A 12,119-nucleotide genomic window follows, 5' to 3' on the forward strand; every position below is an offset into this window, starting at 1 on the left:
CCTCGACCTCAGATCTGAATCTTTCTCAAAAATAGCACCACAGGGGGTTGCTCCAGCCAGAAACCCAGCCTTCGTCCTTCATTCCTCCCTTTTCCATCCATCTACATTCAATCCATGAGCTTGTGTCTTGTGTTGGGTAAATGTTTGATAAGCGAGGAAATGCAGACATTTAGTGTGGGGTTCATTTGGAAGGGGAAATTTTTAAAAATTATATTCTAGTACATTGTGGGCACATGCCCTCTTAGGACTGCTTCTTCTGTCATTCCCACATGCCTTCGAGGCCCACAGCCCCGCTCTGCAAGGTTTGAACTTCAGGCTCCCTGAAGAGAGTGACACTCTGACACCATGAACAGGTATGGGCCACTTCGGAACGCTCACATTTCTCAGCGTTATTCTTCCCACCCATCTCTCCCTCCCGTTTCAGCCCTGGCCTATATATACACACACACACAGGTAATTTGCATGGCCCTGGAGATAATGCTCAGCTCTGGAAAGAGCTGATGGAGAAAGGTTCTTTAAAGCAATAATATCCAGCACGTTTTAGTCAAGCAAGCAATAAATGGCTGCCAGGCTTGATTAAACAGGCCAGTCAAGCAGAGGCTTCTAATCAGTCTCAAGTGCCGTATCTGGAAGGCACTGCTTCCCATCCACAGCCTCAACTCCCTTTGAATGTGTGAACAGACCTCGCAGACCCTAGGCACATCAAGAAGAGTCGATGGCAGCTAACAATTTAAAAGTCAGAAAGCCACCAAGGAGATTTTTTCTGGATGAAGATCATTTAGAACCGCTGCACATCAAGAAGAGTCGATGGCAGCTAACAATTTAAAAGTCAGAAAGCCATCAAGGAGATTTTTTCTGGATGAAGATCTTTTGGTCACATGGCAGGTGAAGGTTTGGGCTTTGTAATTTTGTGTAAGAAATAAAAATATACTCGAGATTTTATTTTGTCAATAAAAGCAAATATGAAAATTGTAAGTTTTCTAGCAGCCACATTCAAAATTTTGAGAACATGCGAGATTCGTTTTAATAATGTTTTATTTGTCCTCGTGCGTTTAAATGAGTGAATTGTGTGGTGTATGAATCAGATCTCAATCAAGCTGTTAAAAACTACGGGAAACAAATGAGCCATGTTTGCAGATGTTTTTAGCTCTTTGGAAGCCAGTTTCCTGAGCATCAGAAGTTGAGAGCCCGTTCTGAACTTTGTCCCTTTGAATTCAAGCTGCCAGCATTTTCACCAATGTGATTCTCTTTAAAATTTTGTGGATTTTCTAGGAATCTGATGAGCAGTTCACTCTGTATCCCAAAGCCACATCCATAATTATTTTTGAGTTGAACCTGCATCTAATTCTGGCTGCCTATGAGGATACAAAGGATCATTAGAAGCCCTTTGGTCTACATGAGAGGGTCTACTAGGCACCACCGGCAATACTTCTGAGGCCTGAACAAAGATCTTACAATGATTTTTATTATATTCACAAATTTGAAATCATCGCCACAATCAATTTTAGAACATTCTCATCACATCAAGAAAAAATTATATCATTGCTGCCCCTCCCATCCCCTGCCCACCCCCCATCCTTCCCAGCCCTAAGCATTTCTTAAGCATCACTTGTTTTCTAGTGACACACACCATAGGTAAAGTTCAACAGTGTCAGCCCTTCGTTTTGTTCAATATTAATGAACACAATAGGTTCCTAAACAACCAAGAGACGAGTATAAAACTGAGCAAGACAAAGCAGGATCTGATTAATAGTCTTTCTGGGACTTTTGTTGGTGTTGTTTCTGTAAAATAAGTCAAATCATATGTTGAAAGGGAACAGCACAGCTCAGTTGTGGTAGAATTTTGAAGTCTGGGCATCTTGCATAGGATTCCTGGAATGAAAAAGATAAATATTAATATAAGAGTTTGAGTCACACCCTATGGAGCACAAGTCTAGTAGATTCCAAAAGGTTCATGGAAGAAAACCTTTTGATTAGGCAGCACTGCCGATAAAAGATGAAGACCACCCGCATAAGCATGAGCAATGACTATTTATTCAGAGCCTGATGTATAGCCAGGGAGTCAGCCACCACCACTTACATCTGGCAGCGTCTGAAGCAAACAGAGCTGGGCGTTGTGGTCACGAAGGAAGTAGTACTCAGCAGGCACACGCAGAGATCTGGGGGAACAGGAGGTAATCATGACATGAGGTCAGAACCAAGGCCTTGCATCAGTTTGGCTACATATTTGGGTCTCTATTAGTCTCTTCCACATGGCAAGTATTTGGCCCAATGTCCTAAAATGGCTGTGAAAATATAACTGAGAATTACATAGGGTATGATCAGTAGATTGTAATAATTGGAGAGATGGATACTGGTCAAGTAATTTACCGGTTGATTTGTTTAATATCATCTTTCCATGTAGGTGCAAGTAGAAATGCCATCAGCTATATCTCCTTGTGGTTTCATTAGAAGAGATTAGAATTGCCCAGGGGTTTGATAATGGAGTCCAGTGATGCATGGCATATCCAGCAGTCAGTTAGACTGAGGGCAGTGGCTACTATTAGAGATAATTTAAGAATGGCATTAAAATAAATATATTCTTACTAACAATTATTTAAAGAGGAGGGAATAAGATAAAAATTACTACTGTATGTGGATAACAACCAAGGGTCTATAGAAAATGAGAAGAGAAAGAGGTCCTACTCTAACATCTTGGGCAGACGCTGCCCATTGTCTAAAGCAGTGGGTCTCAACCTTGGCTGCACATTATAATCACCTGGGAATCTTTTTAAAATCCTGATTTCTAGCCCTGACCGGTTTGGCTCAGTGGATAGAGTGTCAGCCTGTGGACTGAAGGGTCTCAGGTTCGATTCCAGTCAAGGGCATGTACCTTGGTTGCAGGCACATTCCCAGTGGGGAGTGTGCAGGAGGCAGCTGATGGATGTTTCTCTCTCATCGATGTTTCTCTCTATCCCTCTCCCTTCCTCTCTGTAAAAAAAAAAAAAAAAAATCAATAAAATATATATATTTTTTAAAAATCCTGATTTCTGGGCCATATTCCGGAAATTCTGTTTCTTTATTACTAATGTTGTGGCCTCACCCCATAACAAAGAAAGAATTTCCAGAGGATGAGGCCCAGAAATCAGGATTTTAAAAAGATTCCCAGGTGATTCTAACATGCAACCAAGGTTGAGAACCACTGGTCTACAGTCATCTGCTTGTTCCAAAGATCAGCTGTGTCTATAAGACCTCTGCGTGTCCTCAATTTGAAATCCCATGTTGGAGTAGCCTTCCAATTGTGTGGAATTCTAAATTACTTCTTCAGCTGTTAAACATGAATCCAAGCATTGACTCTGTCTGGCATGTCACTGTTGTATTTGTCGTTTACAGTACCTGATAAGGTCCTTTCCAATGAAGTCAAGAGCAACAGTTTTCCTATGATGTCTCTTCCAATAAATGAAATATCCTGTTTGAAGATCATGAACAGATGGTTTAGGAAAATATGTTGGAAAGATACACTAAACCTATAAGTGAAAGAACTGGGTATAGTCCAAGAGTCCCTTGCAATATTTTCCCATGTCACCATGCAGTATGGCAAGTGTCTAATATTGGAGTAAAATCCCCAAATGCGTGGACCCTCCAGTTACTAATTCATAAATAACCAATGTGTCCCCAAGGGAATGGCCATAGAAACTATAAAAGCTAGTGAAAGTACCTTTGGCCAAGGGAGTCAGGGTTTCTGAAAGTTTTGCTAATTTGTATTTAAGGATTGCCATTGGTCTTTTCAATCTTTTCAGAAGATTGTCCTATATAATAAAAGGCTAATATGCAAATAGACCAAATGGAGGAAAAACCAACCAACCAATCGCTATGACATGCGATTGACCACCAGGGGGCACACGTGGAACATAGAGGGCATTGGCAGCAGGCGTCAGAGTGCCGAACATGGTGGGTGTAGGCTGGGGCAGGATGGTGGAGCAGGTGAGCGGGGGCACCAGACCAAGGCAGGGTGCCAGTCATTGTCATTGGGGCGAGCCGCTGGTGGTTACTGAAAATTCTTTGCTCCCGTGCACCGTGGTCCCACACTGTGTTACACCTGCTTCTGGCGCCGGCCCCACTTGCACCTGCTGCTGGCTCCCAGTGCCAGTCCTGATCACCCCTGAGGGCTGCTCCACCTCCCCCTGCTCCTGAGGGGCGATCGGAGCAGCAGTCCCTGCTCACACCTGCTAACGAGACCAGCCCCACTCGCACCCATTGCTGGCACCAGCCCCAATCACTCGGTGCCGTCAGCGTGTGGGAGCGGCGGTGGTGGGAGCAGGGCTGCTGGGCTACAGTGGGAGGTGCCAGTTAGGGGTGCAGAGGAGGGCCAAGACCAGCCCCTGTGCCCACAGCAGCCTCACAGCTCATGGTTCCTTTCAAGGTGCACGAATTCGTGCACTGTAATAAGGACAGTACAGTTTCTGAGCAGAGAGTAGTGTCTTACAGATTCTTGTGTAATGGTCTCTGTTGAGTGTGTACTCCTAATCACTTGATATAAAAGTTGGGATGCCCCAAGTGGAAACCACAAAATCAAGCAGCTTTTCAGTGGTCATAAGGTTTGTAGCTTTTCAGCAAGGAAATACTTAAGCCTGCCCTGAAAAACAATATACAATAACTAAAACATATTCAGATTCCATAGAGGTTGGATGAATTCCATCTGAGCTTGTTGAATGTGTCATTGAGGCCTTGGGTCCTTTTTTTGTCCCACCTTTGCAGTTTTAAAAGGGCTAAGTTGCTGACAGGTGATACATGACCCGAAAGTAGCCTCAGCTGTGTTTTTAAGGTTTCCTTGCCAATGTTGATTTAAATTAACAACCCAAAGAACAAAGCAAACTGACGAACAAAACAGAAGCAGAGGCCTGGAGACATGGAACAGACTGACAGCTGTCAGAGGGGAGGAAGAGGGGAGACTGGATGAAAGAAGAGATTCGCCAAAGAATGTTATGTTTTTAAAAGTAAGGCAGAATATTGGATGCATTTTTCTCCCTCAGAGCACCCTCACTGACAAGAATTGAGGACATTTTTTTGTCTTGTTTTTTCTTTGATAAAATTAGACCCTCCTCCACCCCCCATTTTCCTTTTTACAATATCTGCAAGAGTCCTTATCAATAAGTGGTGTTTGGGAAGTGGTCTACACAGCTGTTTGATCTTTAGGGCCATGACTTTATTTTGGATCTTATCTCATTTCTATTCTAAAGCTATTTCAAAATGTATGCCAGGTTTTTTTGGGGGGGTTTTTTGGTTCAGATAAAGGGGTTATTTCCCATTATAATTTCTTTCTGTGAATTAGATGACCAATATCAGGTTTAGCTCCACTGACAAAATGAGATGAAGGGGCTGCTGTTATATCAGCATTTTCTTCAACTCTCGGGTGTTTTCAGAAGATACTTTCTAGTCTATACTTAAAACCTCCTATGGTTTCATCTTCAATCTTTTTTACATGATTTAATTATGGTCCAATCGATTTTTATTAAAATGTTTCAGATGTGGCTTCTAGGATACTTTGCCTTATTTTTAAAGCCACTTAATGACTCTTAAGTTTATTGTGAAAGGAAGGATCCAGTAGGTCCCTTTCTGGGTAAATCCAATCAGCTTTTACCCACAGAACTTAGCATCTGAGGTTCCAACCAACCAACATGTGTACAATTTGGTACAGACCAAGTAACAATGGGTCATATGCACCCAAAAGAATTATTAATTATTTTATGACATTTTGTTGGTCTTATCTGTGTTTCAAGAAATCTTTACAGCTTTTAATTCAGCTTGAGTCCAAGGTTAACATTCTATCATTTCCTGCACACCTAGCACATGGTAAGGATGAATTTTTAGAGGCAACTGGCATTGATGGTTTTAGGATAGTTGGGAAAAGGGAAAAAGTCTGGACAAGGGAAAGAGAGGGTGCTTGACAGAGATGTGAAAGAAAAGAGATCAGAATTGAAGGGTAAGGGGAAAAAGGGTGGGATGTAGGGAAGCAACTGGAGGACATAGAGGAGGACTTACTAGGTAAATTAGTCTACTTTGTTGCTGTGACATAAGTTTGTCAAATGGCGTGTAGCTTTGGCCCAATATTCTTTTAGTGGAGCAATTTTTTTATTCAGATTTTTGTTTGGAGCCTCTGAATACCCATCAAAAAATGCTGCCCATTTGGACTGAGAAGCCTCATTCCCTTTCTTTTATAAGGAACCTTTCAAATGAACAATTTGTTAAGTCCAATGCTCCCTAGGGTACCCACTGAAGGCCTAGTCATAATCATGTCATTGGGAAAGATAGATAAAGGAATTAGGACTGTAATGAGAGTAAATATAAAGAGCAACAGTTTCCCTGGAAAAGGAGATTTGGGTTTAGATGAGCCTCTGAGAGCTGGCAATAGTTGGTACAAAGAAAATGCTGTGCATCTCATATGTCAGGTCCCCAAACTGATGACTGGTTGCCTCCAAACACAGACCCAACAATCTGCACCCCCAGGCAGAAAGAATATTCTCTCTGAATGAAAAAATAAAGCTCTGAGGACTAAAACTGGAGGCGGAGGGAGAACCTCATCCAGTTTTATTGGTGACCTACAGCACAGCTTGTCCAAATGGACAGTTCTGGTAACTACAGAGTCACTGGTCTGCAGACAGCCAGGACAACAGGCTGGTAAGGCATATGCCTGTGTTCTACCCAGTGATTGTCCTTCTTATGACAGATAACACCTTGAGACAGCACACCACGAAATGGTAACACAAATGCAGCAAAAGGGAATGAAAAGAATTGTTTGATTCCACTAAGGAGGTCAAACAAAAGGGAACCGATAACAACACCTGGGTGCAGATCTGAGACTAAATAACCAATTCCACACAAAGAGAGTGGAGCGTGGATCTGGTGCTGACTTACCACATTGTTGTGGACTCGACAAGGGGTGAGCAGCAAAGCACAAGGGCTTCCACACTTGGACGAAGACTGGAGTCCATGCTCACTACCAGTGGAAACTGTATCTTAGTGGAACCTCCAAGGAAACTATGGAAATAAATGAAGATCACCTCAATGAAAACAAGCAAATGCTATTTACTCAGAGCTCGCTATAGGAAGAGAGTCACCACCATCACTTGAGTTTGGCAGAAACTCAAACGTATGTAGTGTAGTGGGGAAGGGCCAGTGCAGGGGTGGGGAACATCGGCCTGTGGACTGTATAAGGCCCACAAAATCATTTGATTTGGCCCAGCCAAGGCACTAGGGGTGAGTTAATGAAATGTTTGACCAAATATAGCAGGCTGACTTTTTTTAAAATATATTTCATTGATTTTTTACAGAGAGGAAGGGAGAGGGATAGAGAGTTAGAAACATCGATGAGAGAGAAACATCAATCAGCTGCCTCCTGCACACCCCCCACTGGGGAATGTGCCCACAACCCAGGTACATGCCCTTGACCAGAATCGAACCTGGGACCCTTGAGTCCACAGGCCGACGCTCTATCCGCTGAGCCAAACCGGTCAGGGCAAAGGCTGATTTTTAAGTTGATAATTTTGTATAGCCCACGAGTGATGTTGTAAATATCTAAATGGCTCTTGGCAGAAAAAAGGTTCCCTACCCCTGCTCTAGTGGGAAACGGGGAAGGTTTCAGGTGTGCCCTACCTAGAGGCTGTTGGTATGAGAAGCTGGAAGCAGGCTAACTAGAAGTGGGTCATCCAATATAATTTGTTAGGAATACATATTTGGCTTTCTATGGTCAGTCCTAAGTTAAAAGTAGGGGGAAAAGTTAGGGAAGCTGGCAGTTACTAGGACCTGATTTGAGGCTGATCTTGTAGATGGACTCAGACTGGTAGCTATGGAGGAAGTTTGTCAGAGTTTCACTTGTATAGGGTGTCCCAAAATTCAAGCAAGATTTGAATTTTGCATGAGCATTAACAACAACAACAACAACAAATAAAAGCCTAATTTTACTTGGTTTATTGAATCAGATTCTAATATCTGTTGCCCTTTGATTTCAATCCCTTCAATTTGATAAGCATTACCAAGTACCAATTATGGCCCAGGAGCAAGGACAATGAAGACCAATGAAGACCAGGGCTTTGCGTATGTGCCAGCAAAGCTGTGGAGGCCATAACCCTATACTGTATACTTTATGAATCAATAAAAAATTTACAATTTTTAATTATAAACCTATGTTGTCTATCAAAATTACTTCTTGCATAAATTTTGGGACACCATATAGATATAGATATATAGATAGATATGGATATAGATATAGATATAGATATAGATATAATCTTGTCATTGCCTGTTTGTATATTTAATCTCTCACCTTTCACTGAGGTTTTTGAACTTATGATGTTGACTGCTTTGGTGATGTTGTCCAAAGTGTTGGTTACCTCTCCAGCCAGGGCACGGGTGACCTGAGAATTTCACCAGACTTCCACAGTAGTCCAAACAGCAGTTTATCCAAGGAAAGAGCTGTGCGATGAATGGTCAGCTGAAATGATGAGTCCTAGTCATAGGCTTATAACATGTCCTCAGGCTTGAACTTGCAATGAGTCTTTAGTCCAAGGGGGAAAGCACCAGTTACAAGGCCACCTCGGAGTCCCAATAAGAATCTGGCAATCAGGTTTTAGTTCTCAGTGACTCCAAGTCAAGAAGAAAGGAGAAAGAATGGAAATCTTAGTTTGAAGGCGAAGGTGAGTTTGTAGTCAGATATTCAAGGGGTCTGGAAGAGCTGAAAACCTGGTAAGGATCGACAGTCTATGCAAGGTGGAAGAATCCAGTTCAATACCAAACTGATTTTTCCACAGTGAAAGAGAAAGCTTGGTTACTAGATCAGACAAAGTCAGTTGAAAGCAATTACAGAAAGGTGCAACATAGCTCAAAGACAATGAAGAGGATCAGAATCTGAATATCCAGAGAGTCAGCTACTATTTCCTATTGAAACAAAATTTCTCACTACAGTCTCTCTTACCATTCTGATCAAACACAATCTCAAAGATAAAGAAAAAAAAACATTTTTTAAAAGATCAAACACAATCTCAAAGAAAAGTTATTCTTGATCACAAAATAAGGCTGGTCTCATTACAGTGGCCTGGTTACTTGCATAGATGCACCAAGAATGACAATTTACCACATAGGTTTTAGATTTGCTTTGCTGAGAGTTTTCATAAAGAATCTCAGATTGGACTTTTCAAAGCCTCTTGAGGGTCGGAAGCCAAACCAAGAATTCACCCCCACTTTTCACCTGCAGCACCCAGTGATTTGATGGGCATTCCTCTCTTCCCGAGGTCCCCCAAAGCAGCCTAAGATTCCTGAGCCCGCCAGGAAGTGACCTTCCTCACTCACCTGTAAGGCTGGGAACCCTATGAAGCCAGTTACCAGGCTAGTCTTCCCGAGAGAGACTCGGTAAGCATGAGCCCCCACCAAGTCAACCTTAGTGCCTAGAAGCATCTGGTCATAGCTGATTAAATGAGCATCATTCTCAAATATGACATTATAGGCAAAGCCTCGGTTGCATAACCAATGTTCCCAATTATGGTCCACTTGTTAAAAAGGTGGAAGGACTCTTATTGAATCTATGCAGATAACTGTATTGCCATGAAAATAAGAGTACTCAATAAGAGTTTCAGAATTGTGGAAAGGTGAGTCAGGGTGGAGCAGATAAATGTTTCATTGCTGTTTACAAGAGCACAGTCTACTAAATTGTTATGAGTGATAGATAGCTTAATAGAAAGTGGTCCTTATACCCAGAGAATAGAACATTAGAGCATCAGCACTATTCCAAACAAAGCCCATATCCATCCATCAGCAGTTCATTCAGTCCCATGCCATCAAACCTGCCTCACTCTAACTTGGATTAGCAGTCTCATAAATCCATCTTCTTCTCAACTAAGGTTCTGGAAATCCTGACTGAGTCCACCAATAACCAAAGTTATTTAAGCAATGCCATCAGGAGCCTGTGTGCAAGAGTAGCTGGCATAGTTCTTCCCCATGGGTCTCTGAGACTGTCCTTTTTGGCTGAAGACAAAGCATTCAGGCAGGTAGCTGATCATTTCTGTTTACAAGAGCACCGTCTACTAAATTGTTATGAGTGATAGATAGCTTCACAGAAAGCGGTTCCTTATATCCAGAAAATAGAACATTAATGCATCAGCTATTCCAAACAAAGTTCCTATTCACCCAATTTATTCAGTCCATTCATTCCTAGGCAATTATTTTTTCTTCCACTTGAACTTGAGTCAGTAGTCCAATGAATGCACCTGCTTTCCAATAGAGGTCTGTAGCTCCTGACTTGATCCACTGGTGTGATTTTGTAGTTGCTTAAGCAATGCCATCAGTAGCCTGTACCCAAGAGTCCCTAGTATGGTCCTTTTCCACCAGGCTCTAAGACGGTCTTTCTTTATTGAAAATGGAATTTCTGTCCTATAGCTCATTGCATTCGATTTCATGGAAACATCAGGAGTAAAACAAAACACACAAACAAAACTATCTATAGATGTAAAAAGACTAAAAATGGCTAATATTTCCTTATTATTGATATTTTTCACAAGGGAATAATCTAAAGAAGGTTTGTTACAACAATAATGCAATTAACAAGCATATCTGGTTTTTCTGTGGCATGCAAAACAAAGTCAATCCAAAACAATGCTATACAAAATATCTATAAACACAAAGAGTTAAGTCTATTTTCAAAAAAAGGTGGATATTATATCTAGCTTATGAAAATGGAAGGATATCATCTTCACAGAGAAAACATTTTCAGATATAACATATAAAAATTGGATGCCACCTATAACTAGCACATCCTTAGAATATGAAAAGACTATCAAGCTTATCAAGTAAATAGATTCAGCACATCTGGAATTGGCTTTAAACATCAGTAGATTAATAAAACTCCACAGATAAGTGTTGTGAATTCCAAATAGAAAACTACTGGCCTACAATATATTAGATTCAAATTAAAGAAGTTACAACCAAGTTAATGTTTTCAAAAGTAATTGAAGCTATGACCAATAACACTATGCTGCTTTTGTCTTATAGGCAAAGCAACACAAGGACTTGGGTAAACAGAAACAAATCATTGACAGCAAAAACATTGACAGTCCTCTGGAACTTTCTCATACAGAATACAAGTGTTTAAATATTAATGTTAATAACATTCTACCCACACAAATTTAACCTAGGAAAGTTTAAGCGTTTCTTCAGATTTGACAGTATTTTTAATGTAACTCATCATCGGTAACATATCAAATAGCCCTAAGTATTTCTAATATTTCTCTTTTCACAGTGGGAAAGAACAAATCTTGGTGATGTTCCAGGGACTCTCTTGGACATCACAAAGGCAATTTTAGGTGTTGACAAGGCTAATCAAATTTTGGGCTTGACACAACGTTAAGACCAAGGGGCCCTCAATTCTATGATAACTTCCTGTACTTTAACTTGTTTGTTCCATCTTAGGGGCAGACTTGGCCCGTGTGCTTAACCACAACCAACATTTCCATTTCCTGTCTTGATTTTTTGGTTAGCAGAATATTTGAGGGAGCTTCTTAAGTTTCAAAAACCCCCTCCCACCACCAGCTTCGCCGCCGCCCTCCCTCCTACGTTCTACAGCTATCTCTGCATTTAAAGGCTTTGTCCACTCATCTCCCCTGAGACATTTCTGGCTTAGTCTTTGAGCATCTTTCTATTCTAATACTCTCCTGCTCCCACTGCAGTATACTCTTAATGAAATCTTTCATGCTCACGTCCAGACTGTATTTTTTTCTTTGACAGTAATGATGCATGACTCTGATGGAGTATTGACTACCCCTCGGACCCTGCTTTTTTCACTCAAACATTAAGGCTGTTCTATTACACTCTGTGTCCTTTCCTGGCTGAGGACATCGGGATCCACAGTGGTAAGTGATACCTCCTAACCCAGTGTTCCAAATGTTTGTCTATTGTCGTATGGTAAGGACTTGACTTTATTTTCCCTTTATTTTTGTCTTTTTTCTTCTATTTCTCTGTCTTTTATTCTGCCATTTTTTAGTGTGGTTAAAGCCCCTGGTTCTCTCCCTGGAAATTGTACCTGGTACCAACAGGTGTTCCTTTCATTATCATGGGAGATTGTCAGTCTAATGATTGTCCCTCAGATCTCTTCA

General features: G+C 41.3%; 1 long non-coding RNA gene across 1 annotated transcript; it reads right to left on the reverse strand.

Annotated features, from left to right (window-relative positions):
- Window positions 1–795: 795 nt before the first annotated feature.
- On the reverse strand, window positions 796–11,580 carry LOC132219948 (uncharacterized). The gene is made up of 5 exons (XR_009449645.1): window positions 8,303–11,580; window positions 6,895–7,017; window positions 3,376–3,448; window positions 2,081–2,159; window positions 796–1,872 (listed from the first exon to the last, which is right to left on the reverse strand). It is a non-coding gene; the product is annotated as an uncharacterized LOC132219948 (long non-coding RNA).
- Between the last annotated feature and the right edge of the window lie 539 nt (window positions 11,581–12,119).

Source organism: Myotis daubentonii, chromosome 17 (genome assembly GCF_963259705.1).
Source record: "Myotis daubentonii chromosome 17, mMyoDau2.1, whole genome shotgun sequence".
Lineage (NCBI taxonomy): Eukaryota > Metazoa > Chordata > Mammalia > Chiroptera > Vespertilionidae > Myotis > Myotis daubentonii.